General features: G+C 32.9%; 1 long non-coding RNA gene across 3 annotated transcripts in view; it reads right to left on the minus strand.

The window, feature by feature from the left end:
- The window catches only part of LOC140605497 (uncharacterized), a 109,304-nt gene extending 108,137 nt beyond the window's left edge, over nt 1-1,167 (minus strand). For all 3 annotated transcript variants that reach the window (XR_012008149.1, XR_012008148.1, XR_012008147.1), the window contains exon 1: nt 992-1,167. This is a non-coding gene — a long non-coding RNA (uncharacterized lncRNA). The remainder of the gene's footprint in view (nt 1-991) is intronic.
- Nucleotides 1,168-22,412: the final 21,245 nt, after the last annotated feature.

Raw genomic sequence — 22,412 nt, forward strand, 5'->3', positions numbered from 1 at the left:
AGTGAAGAAGACTCTGAGATAACTGGACATCCTTATGCCTCCACACAAAACAATGAATGGTTCAGAAACTCCATCTAATGTGTTCTGACTGCATGCTCTCCCCAGAACAGTAATAAAGTTTTCCTCAATATATTAAAAACCAAAATTATTGGTGGTGTAATCAGATAAAAATCTGTTATAGAAAGTTCTGTGAGACTATAAAATAGTGTTGCTTCCATTTTAACGAATTTAATGAAATTCCATTTAATTGATGGGTTGCTTTATTATCATTTGTTTACATGCAAATATCTCTAGACTTCAAATGAGTATTACAAATCTCTATGGTGTAGGAATATCCTCATTATTAGAGGATTCTTGAGTTTAGAGAAAAGATACATAAATTTGTTTTAAAGAGCAATGATAAGCTTTACTTAAAAATGGTGGTGTAAGAAACTCCAAGAGTATGATCCAGAGAAGTGTGTTTAATCCTTCATGAATGAAAAGTGTCCTTAATTTACACTAACCAGAAACTGTGAACTTAGTTCTGAGGACTAGTGGGATGAAGCTGATAGGCATAACTATGGTGATAGATACTCTGCTGCTACACTTACTTCAGATGCAACCTTTCACTCACTTAAATTCTCCCTTATAAGGAAACGTAAAGAAAATTGGGAAGAAGCCGAGGAAAGGATGTTCACCTATTCTCTCCCTTATGAAGACTGCATACTATCTTCTTGAATGTCAAATTCAAAATTAGATAATTACTTCTAATAGAATCCTTGTCTTTGCTACTATCCATTATCACTTTCAAAGAGGACAAAACATTTTGGTTTCCTTTTATAGATATATTATTTCCTATTTAAATGAAATGATAACAGGTATAATAATAACTGCCCTAATATCCTGTAGAAACATAGTAAGAGATACATGAGATAATGGAACTGAAAGCATCCTGAAATGTTAAAAGCCAAACAAATATGTTGCATTATGGTTCCATATTTTACACACTCACCTCTTATTTACTCTAATGATGCGAGGAAAGTACAGATGGCACAAAATTAGAAAAGGCAAAAAAATCATTTAGCTCTTTTCAAATGCAGTCAGAATGAATGCACATAAAGAGGAATACACAATTACAAATATGTAATCTCTCCTTGACTTTTCTTTCAGTTCAGCACCATTGTTAAGTGTTCTAGAACCTTATTATGTGGAATAGGATGCAAAGTTAGTCATCTATTAACACACAGTTTAGAACTGACAGAGTATGCATTTGGTTGGCCAATTTATAATAAGAATTATTTGCAATGGGTCAATAGATTACCATGATATGTCTAAACCAATGGAAGAATTGAAGATTCAAATAAAGAATCTAATCTTAGTGTTATATTACTAGAAATGATTTGGACAGTCTTTCTTGCTCAGTAGTTTTATTGATTAAACTTTGTAAGGACCTTTGAGTTAGGAATGAACTTGGTATTCAGGATCCCTTCAATAAATTTTCCTTCTGCTTGGTTAAAGTTATAATGGAAGAAGAATAATAATCATAATTCAGCTAAAAAGAAAATCTCATACTTAAATTGGCTACCTTGTTATTGGAATTTTCAACATTTTACTTCTTTTAAATTATTTTTGTCAATAAAGCATTAAATAAGATTAATTATAATGATAAGATTGCAGTGAAGCTATAAATTATGACAGATAATTCAGGCAGAGAGAAATTTATTTGGCAATGTATATTTTGATTAGCTAATAGCTGTACCTGCTAAGTACACCAGGACATATTTTATATGAAGAATCTGATGTGTAGTCAAACTGTCCATTTGAAAAGATGTGAATACCTCCAAAATTATATTGCTTAATGGAAAGTTGTACTCCTATTATGCCTTGAGTATGACTGTTTTTTCTGATAACAAATAAGGGTATCATGCATAGATCTGCAGTAGGTATAGTTAAGAAAACAAAAAGTTCATAAGTAACCAAAAGACTAGATGTTGTTCTTTTGAAAATAGTTATGCTTCCACTCTTACATGCACTACTAGATTAGACTCTCTGTTGTGCCTACATGGTTATAAGTACAGATTAATGCCACTTACTTATACAGGACTAGTTATGCATAATGATCTTTTCTTTCTTTCTTTCTTTCTTTCTTTCTTTCTTTCTTTCTTTCTTTCTTTCTTTTTCTTCTTTTTGTACAAAAAGAGAAACTCTGCTCATGTGTAGGTGGGCAAAGTAAAATCAAGAAAAAGTGCCATCTCACGAATGGGATCTTAGTTATAAAACCACAATATATGAAGTCAAATTTTTTTTTCCCTTTAAAGTAAGATTAGTTAAATATTATATACAGATTACAGAATATGATCTTCCATAAGCAAGTACTGTCTTATACTAAATATGGTTCACAGTGTGGTAAGGTCACTTGTAAGTTTGGGGCATACTTCAAAAAAATAGACTGGCACAGTAACATTACACATTTCTGCAAACACTGGGTTGAGAAAAGTATCATTATTACTTTACTTTTTCACTTTATTCTTGAGCTACTTCCCTCTTTTCTTCCATGGTATCTATATCCTGGTAATGATGTAGGAACAAGTTATGGACTGACGGGCCTAGGTAGGGAAAGATAAGGGAAAGACCCCAGTCAGGCTCCTACCCATCCCAAGAAAACAGAGATAAGACAGTAAAAACAGAAAAACTTGGCTCGCTAGCTATAAAATGTTACGGAGTATCCCCCTTTAATGGCTACTAAGTCATCACGGAAATATGTTATCCATAGTCCCTGCTCAAACCAAGATGGCACAAGAATCTCAAGGCCATGGGCTACCTGAAATCCCAGATGTAGAGAAATATGGAGGAGATATAACCAGAGAGAAGGGAACACGTTGTTTGGGCTCGTGATATTTACAAACATATCTTGTTTGTCAGTTTAATAGTTACAAGTCCACCATGCTTGCTCTAAATATAGACATGATATTTACAAATCCACCCTGATATTGACAAGAAATTTACCAAGCTCCCTGGTCAGTTTCCTATAAGAGACAGACCACAGAAGCCCTCCGAGGCAACCTTATCAGGATCCCTTTGATTTCTGAGAGCTTTCTCCGTATCTCTGCTTAATTAACTTCTATCGCTTTGCTCACTCCCTGTTGCCTGCTAGATCCATTCTTAGACACTGTGAGGCAAGAACCAAACTATCCCATATCAAAGATTGACTGACATAGGGAAGATGTTAGGGTTCAAAGCTGATGGCCAGGAAAGCCTAAGAAGATGTTTTTGGTGCAAAAGGGTGATTTTATTAAAGCACGGAGTGAGGGCCCATGGACAGGAAGAGCTGCACTGGGCTCACGAGGAGTGGCCCATTATATATTTCAAGTTGGGAAGAAGTTGGGATTAGCCTAGTCTCTAAGGAATTTTCAAGCAAAGTTTCCAGGACCTTGAGGGGGTTAACTATTGTTGGGAAAATGGTCATTTATTACTGTCTAATAAAACCTTAGTCATAAGACCCTTCATATGATTTCAGTGAGTCATATGCTTGGGGGATGATTGCTAACACATGTATTTTGCAGAGTAGAGATGAATTTTCCAAAGGCATTTTTAAATGTTAAAGTAGACTTAGAGAGTCCTGGGAGTCAGGCTAAGATTGCCTCTTGTCTTTAGTAAAGTATTAAAGTCCAGGCAGTTGAGGCCCTAGAGGAATGTCACTCTGCCTGTTTGAATGACATGGACTTGCCAATGGGCTCTAAGTAGTACTTTAATAATTAAATTGCTAAATAATTTTAAATTAAATTGTTTTTAAAATTTAATCGTAAATTTAATAATTTTTCTTTTGCCTTTGTTTCTTACATCTTTTACTATAAGTTTTCATTTTCTATTTGAAGTGTAAAAAAATTTTGGCCTTCTTGAATTTTGAATCTTGTTTGATTTCTTTGTTATACCTATATTATCTAAACAGCATGATTATTGCCATAAGTATTTTATAACTTTAAAGCAGTAGATAAGAAATCAAAGACCTTTAGTAGAAATCTGATCCATAACTTTATTATTTGCTCAAGGAATGTACTTTTTAAAAAACTCATTTTTGGGACAACCCCGGTGCTCAGCGGTTTAGTGCTGCCTTCAGCCCAGGGTGTGATCCTGGAGACCTGGGATCGAGTCCCAGTTCAGGCTCCCTGCATGGAGCATGCTTCTCCCTCTGCCTATGTCTCTGCCTCTCTCTCTCTCTCTCTCTGTGTGTGTCTCTCATAAATAAATAAATAAATAAATAAACAAATAAATAAATAAATAAATAAAATCTTTTTAAAAAATTAAAAACTCATTTTTAAAAAATGTTTTCTATACAGAATATAGGTAGTACCACTATTATTTTACCAACCTATGTGTATAATATGTTAATATATAGTATGTTTAGTTTGTACTTTAAATACAAAATCTAATTACTTTTTGAATCCCAACAGTTTCTTTATAAATCTACTGGAAAACATGTTAGAATGGCTAACATTTATTAGAAATATAAGGATAGATAACTTTTATTTCTTGAGTACCCAGTCTCTCAAGTTAAATTGCATAAACACTGATATACATACACAAACAGATTTTTCCCTCAAAGGTTTGTAATTGAATTTGCAGATATTTTTGTAGGGTGCCATTTACCTACATGCAGGTAAACTTTGTACGCCTATAACACTATGGAAGATAGCCATTTTTTAAAACCATTTTTTAAATCTTTGAGCTATCTTTAGGAAAGAGGGTGGAAAAAACAATAAGATATGAAAGAGGGGATCCCTGGGTGGCTCAGCGGTTTAGCACCTGCCTTGGGCCCAGGGCATGATCCTGGAGACCTGGGATTGAGTCCCACATCGGGCTCCCTGCATGGAGCCTGCTCCTCCCTCTGCCTGTCTCTCTCTCTCTCTCTTTCTCTGTGTCTCTCATGAATAAATAAATAAAATATTTAACAACAACAACAAAAAGATATGAAAGAGCTTTTGGTGGTTGAAAAAAAAACTGCAGTTTTTACTGCAGTAAGACCCACAAGTAAGATGTAGCAAGTATATGTCATGCTCAATTCCAAATGAAGCCACCTGCCAGTTCTCCTTTTGCTTGCAAAGTTTTGCAGCGTTAGCAGTCTAATAGCAATGATGTGGTAGTTTTTGGGCTGGCCCCCAGCTAAGTAGCAACTTCCATAGTGTAAGACCTTCTGAATTGTGAATAGAACAACAGCATTTCCCAAAATAGCTAGTGTGCTGAAAGGAATAATGTGTTTTTCTAAAGTATGCAAAGGAACTACTAATATTTGTAATTTATGTACTGTAACTAAAGGAACTCTCTTGGTATACCTCTACTGTAGGCATTTTTCATTGTACCTTACCTGTTTCCAAACAGCCTTTTGCCAAGTAGGTTACTTTGCTGGCCAAGAAATGCTGGTAAAAAGAGAAAACTTACCTGACCTAAAGAACTTTCAGATATAACCAGGAGCATGGATAAATGATGTGTAGAAGAACTACAATTGCCAGTCTAAAAAAGAATTAGGAGTAAAACTGAGGGATCCAGAGGCTAGCATGGATACAGAGGTGGGACTTAAGATATTCATGCCTAGGGAGGCCTGGGTGTCTCGCCGATTGAGCATCTGCCTTGGACTCAGGGCGTGATCCCAGAATCCAGGATCAAGTCCCACACCGGGCTCCTTGCAGGGAGCCTACTTCTTCCTTTGTCTGTATCTCTGCCTCTCTCTCTCTTTCTCTCTGTCTCTCTGTCTCTGTCTCTCATGAATAAATACAATAAAATATTAAAAAAAGAAATATATTCATGCCTATCATATTCCCTTATTTTGCTTGTCTGTGACACCAGTACATTTACATTTCACATATAGGTACTCACAGCGTGTATATGTGTGTACACATTACATATATATGTTTGGATATATGTATGTATGATTGTAGATTACACAATTTCTCGAAATGCATTTTGCCCTTTAAAAATGTTTATTTCTGGGCAGCCATGGTGGCTTAGTGGTTTGGTGCCTCCTTTGGCCCCAGGCGTGATCCTGGGGACCCGAGATCGAATCCCACATCGGGCTCCCTGCATGGCACCTGCTTCTCCCTCTGCCTGTGTCTCTGCCTCTCTCTCTCAATCTGTGTCTCTCATGAATAAATAAATAAAATCTTAAAAAAAAGAAATGTTTATTTCTGAATATTCTCTCATACCCTTTAAAAAATACGTTGTTGTAAACGCACTAGCAAGCATCCACATATTTTTCTGTTTTATATATTCTTTATTAAAAATGAGAAAAAGAAAATAGTTACTATGTAAGGTGATGGGTATGTTAATTAGCTTGATTGTGGATATTATTTCACAATGTAAACACATCCCAAATCACTAAGTTATATGCCTTAAATGTAGACAATTTTTAAATTGTCTATTATACCTCTATAAATCTGAGGAAAATGTGAATTTTATGATTATGCTTTAAGCTAGAACATTTTTGTTTATTCTTCTGCAAATCTGATTCTTTTTTCTTCTCCAATTTATGAAAATCAGCTGTTCTTAGGACTGCTGTGAAATAAGATAGCTTTAATTTTATCATTCTAATGACCAGAGAGTTGCATTGATTTTTCTTTTAAGCAACTTAATTTGGAAAACCTATTACTAAAGAAACTTTGTTGCCTTTCCAGCCTGCTGCCATTTTCCCACAGTGATTTCTGACTGATATTTTTCTAAGACCTGTTATTATATGTAAATATTTTTAAATTAGTGTTGTGCTGTTATTTATTAAATATGTTACATATAAAATTTACCATAATTGATTCATAAACAGATTTAACTTAAGTTTCTTGACAAAATTAAGTAAATAAATGTGTAGCACTAAGGTGGGGGAAAGTCTATCTGAAGGACAGACTTACTTAAACCTTTTGTTGCAGAGACTTCTTAGTATAGTCTTTTAGGGAAACATTAAACTTTTTAAGCCTATATGATGAACATTTATTTTGAAAAAAGATAATAAAAAATAAAGGTAAACTAGTATTGTTATATTTTGCTCAAACATTCCAAGACCTTTAACTTGCAAAGATAAATTGTGAATCTTCATGAATGTAGTTTTCCCAGATTTATATATTTCAGGGCCCTGTTTTCAAAGACCATATTTTCCATATTTTAGGTAATATTGGTCTGGATATTTAGAATTATAATAAGATGCATTAATACTTGTTTTTCTACACATTACCTGCATGTATTAAATAATTACATTTTGTTTTTTAAAGTCATACAAATACATTTGTTAATACCAAGATCCCATTTTTTTAAAATATATTGAGCAATTAGGATGTGATTTCTCTTTTTAATTAAATGCAAATGAGTTATAAAGATTTTGGCCAATATATATACATTCTTATGTTATTTATTCACTCTATCATATGAGACATATTTGTGATACTGTGGATTATTAAAATTTATCATAATATTTTATTAAGTAGAACAAATAAATCATCAGTCTAAACCAAACAAGAATGATTAAGTGGGTAGCTATACAATTTATTCTCTCACTATGCAGTGTTAGTCTTTTTCCTTTTTGGAACCCAATTAAGAATTGGAAGCAGATCTGATGCAAGGAGACACTGTTGGTAGTCCTCCAAAGAGATAGAAAGATGTATTTCATTCCTGTTGAGATCACATTCAACTCAAAATTTCATTTTTCATTAATTCTGGAAGCTTCTGGGTTTTGGCAAAAGAGCAGTATTTCAAATTGCAGCCAAGATCTGTATATATGCCATCATTTTTGACATTTTTATTTTGGCCTTCTCAGGTGAGTGGTGACTTTGAGAGTTTTGCTGTGCTGTTCTATTGCTGTTAGACATGGTGTATGAGTTTGAAACATTTGACAAGCAAGTAACCATGACAACTTGGAAACATCATTACTATATTCTACATTATTTTGTCCTCATTTGAGGTGTTCAGTTACTTAAAATATTTTATCAAAATGAAACATTAAAAAGAATGTATATCCTAAATATATAGTTCTAAACCTAAAATATATAGTAATAAATATTCCTATGCTAAACCTAAAATATATAGTAATAAATATTCCTATGCTGAAGTAAGATGGATTTTATTTTCTTCCAAAGGACATTTTATGGATTTTGTCCATCTAGAAGACATCTTTGCTCTTTGGGGCCTTATGCCATTTTTGGTATCTTCTATGCATTAAAAAATCTACAAACTGTAACTTTGCTTTTAAGTCATTAAGTGGAGCAGTAGCAAAGTGGGTCTAATATGTATAATCTTCAGAGAAGGACTTTGTAAAGAAATGTCTCCTATTTTATCTCTTGTTTGCTATTTAACTTTGTTATTATTTAAACCAGCATTTTATCCTTTTTATTATTTATTTTACCTAAATATCTATAAGCCGGAAAGAAATAGATGTACATAAAATAGATGCATATGTAACATTAATGCAGCTACTTTTTACCCTTTTTATGGGAATGAAGAAACACAAAAATCTTAAGTGGTAGTTTATTAGAATAACATCATTATTATAAAATCCTTTGACCTCTCAAGAATCCTTTTATCATTTCAATATATAGATAAAATGCTACTGCATATTATATTATTATCTTTTGAAGTTTTATTCAAGTTTCCATGTAGTATATAAGGTATGCTCAGTTTCTAAACCTAATTAATTCTAAGGAAATAAATAAAAGAGGTTGAAAGATGAAGGTAAAAGTAATATTTATACACGCATAAAATACATCAAACATTAGTATTTTATGGTCCTGTGTATATATTTCAAAATGTATTTTCACTGTAACAGACTACTTCTGAAACCAGTAAAGCACTTCTGCAATAAGGTTTTGTTAGGAGAGCTGAAGTTAAATTTCTCCACAGAAGTATTCATTATTTCAGAAATTTTATTTATATCAAAATTATTATATCTGATTCTTAAATCAACAAAGGATTGACAGTTCAGGTTTAACTGCCAGAAATTATATGACTGAAAACATGCTGTTTTTTTCTTGTTTACCAAATGTTCTCTTTATTCTAGAGCTACACTTTATTCCATAGATAACTTCGTGTCCAGGATTTGATTTGATTCTGTCTTTTCGGAGGAATAGGGGCAATGGTGACACTTATTCCAGTGGGATATGGGAGGCAGTAAATCAGTTAGGATCTGCTGATTTTGTTCGAATGTAGTAGATTGTGGTTGATTAGAAATGTGAGCCATTAGGATCTAAGTAACCAGATCTGTACACTAGGGTGACCATTGGCAATTTGAATTATTCCCATTGCCCACAGCTATTTTCTGCTCAGTGTGTCACCTTTCAGGAAGTGGAAATAAACCTGAAATGTGTCAAGAGAATTCAGAATGCTTCTAGTTTGATGAACACAGGAAAAATGATCTCTATCCCATCACTCCTCAAAACAAAACACACACGCAGAAGCATCATCTAATATGGGGCATCATAATGAAATTAAGATTATTTTATTACTTATGAACAATTTAGTGATCTGTTTGTTGGAACTTTTGGGATAATTGTTCTGGTGTAGATTACTGAATATATTTGTTACTACGTCTATTTTAAAGTTACTGCTTAAAGTTACATATCTATACAAAGAAGACTATATATGCAAAGAACGCTTGGAGAATTGTTGATACTAGGGCAGCCTGGGTGGCTCAGCGGTTTAGCGCCTGCCTTCAGCCCAGGGCCTGATCCTGGGGTCCTGGGATCGAGTCCCACATTGGGCTCCTTGCGTGGAGCCTGCTTCTCCCTCTGCCCCCCTCTCTCTCTCTCTCTGTGTGTGTGTGTGTGTGTCTCTCATGAATAGATAAATAAAATAGTTTTTAAAGAGAATTGTTGATTTTAAATGGCAGAATTTAGTGATGTTTGTGAGCACTAGATGGACAAAGTACTTAGAAGACGATGATCAGGTGCTCAATAGTTAAAACCATGCCTTTTAATTAGAATCATATTCTCTCAATTCAAAATTTGTCCTGTTATACAACAGAAAATTACTCAAATTTAAATATTTATGTGACAAATTTTAAAAGCCTAACGATTTACAAAGTTTATTGAAAAATAATATTACATAAATCTAAGATTTGTGAATGTTTAGCATGGAGAAGCCAGATGTGAAGAAGTTAAGGTAACTCCTTCAGATTTTGAAAGAGGAAGCAAAATTTGAATAAAGACAAGTTTCTACTCAATAGAAAAAAGAAATTACAACATGAAAACATGGAATACTCCGTTTAAATATTTTTAAAAGCGATTTATTTGGGGGAGCATATGAGTATATTCAGTCAATTCTTAGCTTCAGAAAGTAGCAAATAATGATTTTGGGACAGGTAGATATATATAACAAGCCACCTTTAATTTGGGCTCTGCTAATTGAAAATTATAGTAATTGACAGAAGGAGTAGGCTGGAAGTAAGGTAAAATAATGAACTGAATGTATTAATACTATAAACAAGATGAGAAACTTAATCAACTTAGTACAAGTGATTTTCAAACCTCTCCTTAATAATTTTGGAAAAATTGATCATGTCCCTACAGTCCCTGTTTTATGCTAAGCGTTGTCACAGGTGCTGACAGAAATAATGACATTTGTGACCCATGTCATCAGGATCTTACAAAATAATTAGGAAGAGAAGATTAACCAGGAAGAAAAAAATTTGGTGGCCATGAAACAATGTAGTCTGAAATTAAATAACTACTTATTGGTCTCCTGTAAGTGTAATTATAAAATTCTACAGAATATCAGAAACTTTGTGTTCTTGATTTGTGTATACATTTGCTAACAGTTTGAATTAGGCTCTGTGAACCTTGATAAAAATGTATGACTTGCCCATTCATATGCTTTTTGGTTTAACATGTTCCTTCATAGAATGTGGCCTCATGGAGACTTTGCCATGACCTCAGTCAGTGCCTATTATACAATGGCCAATAGGTAAATATTTGTTGAATAAATAAACATTTTTTCTCCTTATTTTTAAAATAAGGCCCTTATCTATCTTTCTAAACATGAAAATCTTGAGTACCAACTGCAGAAACTTAGGTAAAAATAATTTAAGTTGCCATAGTAAATAAATATATTGTCTAGTTGTGAGTTATTCCTGCCAGCTCATCAAAGAGAAGTTAAAAATTGAATAACCCATTTTTTTAGGCCTAACCTCAGAAACAGGGTAGAGCAGCAAGAAACAAACCAGATATTTTCCTTTATAATAGTTCCTATTTGTCTGGTTTTATCTAAAAATAAATAAATAATTTAAAAAGCACACCAATTTTACAAAGTTCAAACTAATGTATAATTTTTCCTAAATTATCCTTTCGAAGAAGCATTAATTAATGATACTTTATCATTAATAAATTGTCCTTATCCCAGTGTTGCTATTATTTACCCCTGGTTATAGGTATCATGAATATTAGTTTATTTTTTTAAGATTTTATTTATTTATTCATGAGAGATGCAGAGAGAGAGAGAGAGAGAGAGGCAGAGACATAGGCAGAGGGAGAAGCAGGCTCCACACAGGGAGCCCCATGTGGGACTCAATCCCAGGCCTCTAGGACCATGCCCTGGGCCTAAGGCAGGCGCTAAACCTCTGAGCCATCCAGGGATACCCCTCATGAATATTAGTTTAAATGCCATTTAGCATTTTTTGATAACAGAGGTTTGAAAAGGGAGAATCAGCCATCCTGTACCAGAAATGTGACTAAAGCAGAATTCTTTCCTATTGACATAGCTTGCAGCACCCCAGTGGAGAGGAAGATGAGGAAGACATAATCCTAATGATCTCAAACAGGTTTTATTCTTTGTTAAGAACAAAATCACTAACAAGCACAAGTTAGTTACTGGAGACATCTAGCACATAGATATACTAGTACTTATTAATAATTAACTGGAAGCCATAAAAATCACCTTGGGATATAGTAGGTTTTTTATCTTGGAGGTACTGGATAAAGTAAATTTCTATTATTGTGTAGACCATGATTTACATTTCAGTGATCCACTAACATGTATAAAACTAGCATCAGGTTTACAGGCAGAATAAAAATAAAGTTTTATGGTATTGGTTTGAATTGTTTATGAGACATAATTTAAGGTTATTGAATTGTTATAAATTATCTGAGAATGGTAGAAATACCACTCTTCTTTCTTGTAAATATATATATTTGGAAGTACTCTGACTCCATAACAATGACATAGTTATTGTCTTAGTTACTCTATCTGTGCCATGTAAAACTCACAAGGAAATGGCTTCTCTCATGAGGACTCAAGTTTGGCAAAAGGCAGTTTTCTAATGCTAAGCAGAACTACACATACATCATGGATGGTCTCCAATTGATTTCAAAGAAGTGTGTGCATCACACAAAGTTCTGTCATCTAACTTTCATTCTTATAAGTCCTGGTAGGCATTTCACTATTTTTTAAAGAATTTATTTATTTATTTATTCATGAGAGACATGGAGAGACAGAGGCAGAGACACAGGCAGAGGGAGAAGCAGGCTCCGTACAGAGAGCCCGATGTGGGACTCGATCCCGGGACTCTGGGATCATGCCCTGAGCTAAAGGCAGGTGCTCAACTGCTGAGCCACACAGGCATCCTGTAATTTCAGTATTGATGAGGGAGTTATGGTAACTAGATTGTATTCAAATGGTTAGTTCTTTTCTAGAATAACTATCAAACATTTTAGAAGCCAAGGGCTTTCTTTAAATTAAATTTTATGTGGTAGCAATGTCAATTTTCATTGTTTGGTAGAAATGAAAAAAAAAAAAGTAAAAAAAAAATTACATAAAACTTTTTATTTGTAGATAACCTGATACATCTTCATAGTTAAGTGTCTCCCAGAGCATGGTTTGAAAACTATTGGTGTCGTAGATATCTAGTGTCTTTATGGATTTTTACTTCTTTAAGCTTTGTAGACATTTATGTAGAAGTATTTTGGTTTTCAGAGTATTCAAAAAGTAACACTTAGAAAACATTCAAATAATCTTAAGTGTTATTTGAATATGCACATCTATTATGATCTTCATAGTTTCCACGTACAGTTCTCTATATAAAACAACGAGGACATCTCAAAACTAATGTAAGAAATTGTAGCTATTGCTATTTGTAAAACAGAGAGTTAATACTCTTAATACATGATCTTTTTCTTTATTTCATTTATATATATATATTTTTATGTCTCAAACATACAGCTTTTTGTTGATCACAGCAAATTTGTTGATCACAATGTAAGCATCAGTCTTTGGAAAGCCTTATTTAGGCTTATTTTTATATTTCAAACAGACTCTAACACTATTTCTGTCATAAGTCTACCTTTTATTGTATTTAGAAGTGTGCTTCCAGGGTACTTTTCCTACATTTACTGAGATATATGTATACCCTTATAAATATGTATGTATATGTGAATAGGTGTATGTATGTATGTGTGTAAATATATATAATTTTCTCTGTTTAGCTTTCATAAATGGTTTAAACTTTAAATTTCATCACTTTATTTTTCCTATTTTTCCATACTCAGCGTTTAATTGAACCCTTGTCCATGCTGCTGTCTGGTTTGTAGTCTCTGACTTCTTTATATATCTCTATTTGTGTATTTCCATAGATGAATTCCTAGTTTGGTTTCAACTCTCTGATACCATGATTAACACCATGGTTAATTTAATTATGTATGTAGTGTACTACTTTTCATTGTGTGTGTGTGTGTGTGTGTGTGTGTACATGCATATGCGAGGGAGAAAGAGTTTCTCCGGTATATTTTGAGAAATTTCTAGGGTGATGGATTATACACATTCTCAGTTTTACCAAATACTGGACACCGTGCTTCACATTGAACTCCAACCAGCGAGCATCATGTCATTTTGAATATTTTAAATATTTATTGGTCTATTAATGAGCTAAATCATCTCTTTACCATTAGCCATCATTATCTTAATAGGCTTTTTCTTTGTGCATATTTCCTTTTTATAACCTTGACAATTTTCCTGTTGGGATCCTGGATTTTTCTTGATGATTAGGGACGTGTCTGGTATATTTTAGATAGTAAACTCTTATCTACTAACTTTGTGTATGATGTCATTTGATAAAAACAAATATTAATTCCAAAGAAATAAAATTTTATTTTTATCAACTTTTGCCTTATAATTTGTGACTTAAGGATGAGAGTGTAGATAGTATTAAGAAATATTCCCAATTCATGGGGTTACAAGGATACTATCCCATATTTTCTTCTAATAGTTTTGTGATTTAGGTTTTACACTTGGGCAACGTATATCATATTAATAATGATAAAAATAAACTTCATTAAAAAATAGAAAGTTAAAATGAAAAGAATGGTTATCCAAGAAAGAAAGAATATCCAATAAAAAATAATCAAATTACAAAAGATACTGAGGCAGTTTTAAGAAGAAAAAATTATCAATAAAATATGTGAAATAATTTAAAAAGGTATCCTTAGAAGAACAACATAGAAACCATATCTGACTATGAAATATAAATACAGAATATTAAAAAATACAAAATATAATTGAAGTAAGTATAATGCTTTATATGAATTAATCTTATATAAGAGATAATCTGTCACTAGAAATTTCTATAAATAATGCTACTGACCATATTAAGAATTTATCAAGAATTTTATTCTGAGGCATGCCTGGGTAGTTCAGCCAGTTAAGCACCTGCCTTTATCTAGGTCATGATCCCTGGGTCCTGGGGTCAAGTCCCACTTGGGCTCCCTGCTCAGGGGGAAGCCTGCTTCTCCCTCTCCTGCTGCCACTTCCCCTGCTTGTGCTCTCTTTCAGCCAAATAAAATCTTAAAAAAAAAAAAAAAAAGGATTTTATTCTGATAGGAATATACTGTTTTACAGAGGAACTTAGAAACTTTTCAGCAGAAATTATCTCATAATGAGTTTAGGATATAAGCAAAAGATAAAATTGTGCTTCTGGTTCACAGAAAGTGGAAGTGTGTATATTATCTGATAATGAGATGTTTTGCATGGCATTTTGAACCATATTTAATCTTTTTTGAAAAGGATTAAGATAGGAATAACATTGTCATTTATACCAAAACATTATTCTGTGCTTTCTGTATGAGAAGCAGTGTTGTTTTCAGAGAAGACCACAAGGGATAAACAAATCAAGTGTATTTTCCCAAAGAAACAAGGTTAGGGGGAAGAATTTGCAGAAAAAGCTGAGGGCAGCAATTCAAACAGATTTTTTTTCCTTAAGTACATCTTAATCTATTTTAGAATAAATTCATTTTGTAAAATACTCTACGGTGGATAATAGTGTAACATGAGAAATTGAGGAAGAATATGACTATTTTTACTTAAAAGTTAATAAATCATTAACACTAATTGACTTTTTCAATTATTCCAGCCCCTGAATGGTCATCCCATCATGTCATAATATTGATTGAATAGTCCACAATTTCCTGGTATAGAATATTACTAATAACAAGAAAGGACATGATTAGAGTTTGTATTTTAACCCTCTTCATATATGTTTCTCTTCTCTATATTTCCACCTGTTCTTCCTATATAAATTCTCATTGATTTTACCTAAGTCCAGCAGTGTGTATCTTTTCTTTCTAATAAAGCTTAATAATTTCCTGGATTATAGGAATAATCATTCATATTCAGACTACGATACAATGTACCTCACCCAGCACTATACACAGGCATTTACTAGCTCTCCTTCCAAATCCTAAGTCCCTCAAGCGATTTCCTATTTTGTAGAACTGATTGAAAGTTTTCTAATTTTTATCCATCCTAATTGCTAATTCTATCTACCTACCTATTATCTATCTATTTTTCAATGAATAAACTCTAATACTCAGAGAACACCTTAGTAATCATTCTAATAACAGTCTATTGGCAAATACCTTTTTTGTTTTGTCAGGATTTTAGGATTTATGTTGTATTACAGGCTAACCTAAGCCAATACACATCACAATTATTTGTTTTTTTTAAATAAATACTGGGTTCATCAATACTTAGAGATGATGACCATAAGTTTTCCCTGCTTCTATATCACTGTTAGAAATGATGGCAAGTCTTAGAATTTGGTACATATACTGTCACTTATTTGCCATTAGTCATGAGAACATTTCAAAACCTGTTCCTTAATGAAATCTCAGTTCTTTGTCTGGTTAGGTCCTCTGACCACACATTACATGAAAGGTTCATTGAGGCAAATGCTATAATATTCTAGAGACAGGATTTAATTAAGTTTACTTTAAACATAAGGGAACCAGAACCTTCTGCCTTCATAACTGGTTATAGGACATTTTTGAAATTAAGTGTCAGCACCATCTGAAGAACAAGAATGAGGGGCTCAAAAGCTATTTCTAACCTTTTTATGCAAGAGAGGGAATACTCTGAACATATTACTAGCCAATTCATGTTTTGAATATCACCAGTTTTGCCAACAAAAACCAACTCTAGCATTCATTATGTTAATTCAGAAATGTTTGGATTTTTGAGTAAATGCTAATCCATTTATTCAAAAACTAAACCATCATAGAGACCGTATTCTTGATTAGAGGAACAGACCTTCCAGTGAATTAGAATATTTGCCTATACTTAAAAATCATAAAGAAAATTAAAAATAAAATACTGTGTGATATTTACATCTATCTTGATCAAATTCAATCTCAAGAATAGTTAGGAAGCAAATAGCAATACACATTTTTTTCTGAAAAAGGATGGGTGTGCAGTATACAAAGGCATTCACCAAAACCAAAGATAATCCTTTCTTGGGTGAACTTTTGGGGTAGAATAATAAAGTCCCTATTAGAAAAGAGGCTTTGAGGAGAAAGTAGGGTTTATGTTATTGTTTCAGTCATAGACACTGGTGTCTGACACTTGATCCTCCAGGCAAGGAAAATTCATGCCCAGGGAATTCTTAGACATGATCTTCAGAGTTGACAAAGTGGTCATATTATGCAGGGGAGCCCTACAACCAAGTCAGAATGCCTAGAAATAGTCCAAGTAATGTCGAGTCAAGAGAGGAGTCCAGCATAGAAGCAAGGATTAACAACATAAGACAAAAAAGAAAAAAGTAGATTAGGAGATCAAAACAGTGATGAAATATGCAGAAAGGGAGCTGGGAAAGGGATCTGTTTATGGGAGGTACAGAATACAATTTCCAGGAATGAAAGTCTGGCTTTTGTGAGATTTTGTCGTGCTCTAACAGAGCTATGGACTGATTAGGTGCACATACACCAAATGTGGCTCTAAGCATTTCCTGAGCCAAATAGTTTAAAATAAACATATTGATTTATATGATGTATAATATATAAAGTATATATATATATATAAAGTATACTAATTTATATAATAAATTATATTGATTTAGATATTAATGTGGTTAAATGTAATTATTAATAGATCCTACCAATTGATGAGTGATTTTTGCCCCCCTCAAAAATATTAACTGTCATCATTTATTCCTATTAGATGTAAACAAATCATTTTCGCATTTATTTCATGCCTTATTTTCACTTCTTTTAGATAGAACACTTTTTTCTCTTGCACAGTTGGTTTACATTAATATGACATTTCTTGCATATGTAAAAAATATTATCTCTAATTGTGCAATCTGTTAAATGCCATTTTTATATACGTCTGATACATTGCTTGGAACAGGTTTATGCAATTTTTCTAAAAAACGGCAATCCTTCATAAATGTATATGTATAATCTCTTTCAAATACAAGTTTTGGCAGTAAATGTTTTTCTATCTGAAACCAGGTAAACTCTTAGTAATAGTTTAAAATGCTCTATTCTCATAGAGAAATCCTTTATACCCCTAAATTTTATTCTCTTAATGCCTTGTCTTCTAATCACAGGAGGAAGATACTCAGGTTCAAATTGACCAATGACCTTGTGCGTGGTGACTCATTAGACATGTTTGTGAGGCATACCCATCGGTAATGAAAAGGTCCTTTTTTGTTTCTTCAACTCATCATAAAACTGCCACCACTAGTGAGTCATCATTGGAGGATTTTATTGGGCAATTATTTCTTAAGTATGCTTTTCTAATTTAGGGTTCATTAAGGATGATGACAGAAGAGTCTCCCAACTAGAAGTTGTGACTTAATCCAAGGTTTTATTGTCTATATGTATAATTGAACTAATATTTATGCTGGGAATATGCCAAGTTTAGGAGTAACAGGAATTGAAACTCTTTTCCTTTGAGTAAGCATTCTTGCACAACATAAATTACATAGTATTAAAAAAAACCCTTGATATTAATAAATTTGATTATCAATTCTCAAAGCCTGAACTATTTAAAGTAAAACAGTACACAGAAAAAAATCATACTTGATAGAAAGTTTTCCAATGACTGTATAAATCTTATAAATCAGGAAATACAAATTAATTAAATGCGTTTTAATTTTCAGCATTCCTACAATGTGTCAATATGGGAAATGCCTATTTTCTTTAAGGGATATTGAATTTTGACTTCAGTTACCTTCGGTAATGTAAATAGTCAATGATATCCATGAATATTAAGTGAATTCAATTGTGTTTTGTCCTTGTTTGACTTCAGTGATAAAATATCTTCCAGATTTCCTATTATATGTAAAAATGAGATTCATCATGAATTTCAGTGATAAGTGAATTGAAATCAAATCTGATATTCAACCTAAAATGACAGGCCTTCACTGATTTCAGCATTGATGATTAAACTGATTTTTTTATATGTGGGCTGATAAGTACAATCAGGGCTGCTATTTGGTCAGGACACAACAGTGTAGTTGAGTTGGTTGTTTGGGAGCCAGAGTCCTTTATGCTGTTGGTGTGCTGATTTTGATTGGTTGATTTCTGTGCCATACAGGTTACTGAATATCACTGTTAGAAGGTCCCTGTCCCATGTTATTGACTGTAGTATCTCTTTCAGCATTGCTCATTCATGCAGTGAATGAGAAATAGTAGAAATTAGAGCCATTGGGGATTTATCAAATTATTAGGAAAAGTGAATTAGTGAATAATTTGATATTTAGATTTTCTTTTTTTTCATGATTTCCTCTAAGATGTGCTCAGTATTTATAATTATCAATGTTCTTTATTTTTATTTTTAAAAAAATACTACCTAGACTCAAATAGATATTATTTATAGTAATGAAATTTTATGAGAAAGCTTTCAAAAATATTTTGGAAGCTTGGAAGAGTTTTTATGGTATTCATAAAATACCCTACTTTCAGAGAGTAACAAGAGAAAAATCTGATTCATTGAAGGGTCTCTTCTCAGAGAATGAGGAAGATATTCTATGTCATACATCCTCAGCAGTATAGCACTCTGTGCTGTAACTACTTACAGAATAACAATGTCACTTCATTTCTTTGCTTTTCTTATAGTGTTAAAACATTTTCCTCTCCTCCTCCTCCTCCCTTTTTTTCTACCTCTTCCTCCCTTCCCCTTTCCCTTCTTCTCTTGCATTTTTTCTATTTCTTTCCTCCTGCCTTCCTTCCTTTCTTCTCTTCCTCTTTCTGAGGTTCAGGCTGATATAGCTGTTGCCTCAACCCTCCTACCCTCCTTTTTCCTGTATATCCTCTCAGGTGGAAAAACATTAATTGTGTCACTTAACCCCCAATGCCCTCTAGATGAGTTACTGATTCAGGCATAGCCATTTACAGCAAGGAACCTAGGAACCCATAGTTTCTTTTCTCTGCAGAGATAAGTACTTATGGCAGACTTCTCTACCCTATATAGTGTGTCTCCCTTGTCTATTGAGAAAATAGCTACTTATTTTCAAACAGCAGCATCTTTGTAGAACCTTCTCTAAATCATATTCTGTACTCCTTTGTTATAGCAATTTACAATTTTTAAAAATAGACTATAAACTCTTTAAGGGCAGGAGAACCTTTGTTTTATGTATCTTTAAGCTGTAGTACTCATTATGGATGCATGGAAGTAGTAGTCATTGGTGGATGCATGAAAAAAGGAAGAGTGGGAGGGAGGTGGGAAGAAAGGGAGGGAAGAAGGTAGGACCCAGGCAGAAAGTGCTTAAGCTTCAAGTTAATGTAGTGGTTAGGAGAGTTACAAACCATTAAAACCTTATTTATCCTAAGATATATATATATGTTCATTACAACTGGTTGACATTGGATTTTTGATAAACTATAATTAAAGTAGCTATTATTATGTCATTAACTCTGACTCTAAGAACATGATTGGAATTCCTTTTTTAAATAAAACTGCTTGTCTTTTTTTGAAACAACTAAAATTAAATATGATTTTTAAAAGTCCAACTTTATCAAATAGACCCAAACATCTTAGCATCCTTCTCTTATTACTCTACAATCTCTTCATTCTCATGGATTTATGTATTGATAAACCAAAATCTCCCAAATTTATTCCCCCCAAACACATTTCTAACCTCCAGGTCAATTTTTTCAGTTGCCCATACAACATAGTCACTTGGATGTCCCTATAACATGTAGTTATCTTCAAGAGAGGTGTCACACACTGAATTATTCTTCTATATATTTAAATCTAATCCCCAACATGTATTCTCTATCTTGCAGATTGGAACCCCTATTCATTATTTCAAACCAGACACTGGAGAATTATTCTTAGATTTGACAACCTCGCCTCTCACATATAATCCATTATCTAGTCTTTTTGATTTTACTCATACATATTCTAGAGTCTTCTCACTTCTAGTCTTGTCGCTCAAGTCCAGTAATGATCTTTCATGTTCCATTCTTTCATGTTTCATTTTTCTTTTTCTAGTATACTCTTCACACAGCATTGAAGGGTAAGAACAAAAGGATGTACCACTTGACCTAAATAAAAGCAAAGGAATCAAAATTCAACTCACCTACCCATAGTAATTGCTTCACTTCCCAATTTAGAGAAGGAATAAAAATAGTGGGTTTTCTGTTTACTCACCATTTCAATTTGTTAGTATAAACTGGTCCAAAAACTTAAGTGAATATTGGATTGAGACAATGTTTTATCTTTTCAGTCTGCTTTTACACTGGAGTTTTAACACTAAACATGTTAATAAAGTGATTCTCAGCCCTATACTTGTTATAAATACCAGAAGAGCTTTATATATATAAAAGTCCTTCATTTTCATACCAGAAAGATCAATTAGAATCTCCAGTGGTGAAGCTCAGGCTTAGAATTTTTTAAAGCTGCCCAGGGGATATCAGTGTGTAGCCTGGGTTGAGACCCATTGCCATCTGCCACTTTAATTTGCTATTTGACACTCATCACTTGTTTGAAAAACTCACAAAGTTTAGAGAAGTTGAATCACTGTGTTGTACACCTGAAACTAACATGTGTCAACTATACTGAAAAAAAAAATTGAAAATAAGAAATGCTCAAGCAAAGTGCCTGGGACATAGTGACCTTTCAGTAGAGGTTAATAATTATTAATGTTATTAGGCTCTACCTTTTGCTCTTAGTACCTCTTTCTGGCATAAAGATGCAACACTTTATGTATATATCCCCTTAAAATATTTGGTCTTCCTGATTTAACATAAGATTTTCCAGCAGCCTTTATAGATAGATAGATGATAGATAGATAGATAGATAGATAGATAGATAATAGATAGATAGATAGATAGATAGATAGAAATACATTATTTTTTTTGAGAAAAGTATTACTCTAAAGCTCTTTATCTCCTCTTTCAGTTTCTTATTACACTGGTAAAATAGCTGGGAAGTTGTCCACAACACTGGAAATATTATGTATCAACCCTCCAATACATACAAATTGTGTTTTAGGAACTGTTCTATTACTTTATTTTAATTTATTCTATTTTCACACTATTCAATTTTAACCTGATTTATAGATTACTGAGAACAAGAAGACTTAAATAATCTATCCAAGATTATAAAGTAGAGGTAGGATTTAAACCCAGGTAGTATCCTTTTGGAGTTGTGGTCCTTATCAAAGAAAATGACATAGCTTGTTGGAAATAAATGTCAGCAATAAAATTAAAAATTTAGTCACTAGAGTATTAATTATATAAATCAAATATTAACAGTTATAATGATATTTTATTTATTCAAATTTATTGTGTAGTAACTTCTGTTGGAATCTGCATTATAATTTTTATTGTCTCTCTCAATAAAATTTGACTTAAACTAAGTAGAGTGATATACTCTTTTCGGTACCATCCCAGTCCCCTAAATTTCATCATTTGGATATAGCATGCACTTGGATTTTAGTCTTCCAGTTTTATAAACTATTTATATTTTTAATATACTTCTCATTCATTCTGTAGCCTTTGAATTGTCAAAACCTCTGAAGAGAAATGAAATGTTTGTGTTTCAGATTGATCTTTTTAATTTTTTAAGTAGACTTCGTGCCCAATGTGGAGCCCAGTGTGGGGCTTGAACTCATAACCATGAGATCAAGACCTGAGCTGAAATCAAGAGTTGTAGGCTTAATTGACTGAGCCACTCAGGTGCTCTCAGATTGATTTTAA

The sequence above is a fragment of the Canis lupus genome, chromosome 15 (assembly GCF_048164855.1).
Source record: "Canis lupus baileyi chromosome 15, mCanLup2.hap1, whole genome shotgun sequence".
Taxonomy (NCBI): domain Eukaryota; kingdom Metazoa; phylum Chordata; class Mammalia; order Carnivora; family Canidae; genus Canis; species Canis lupus.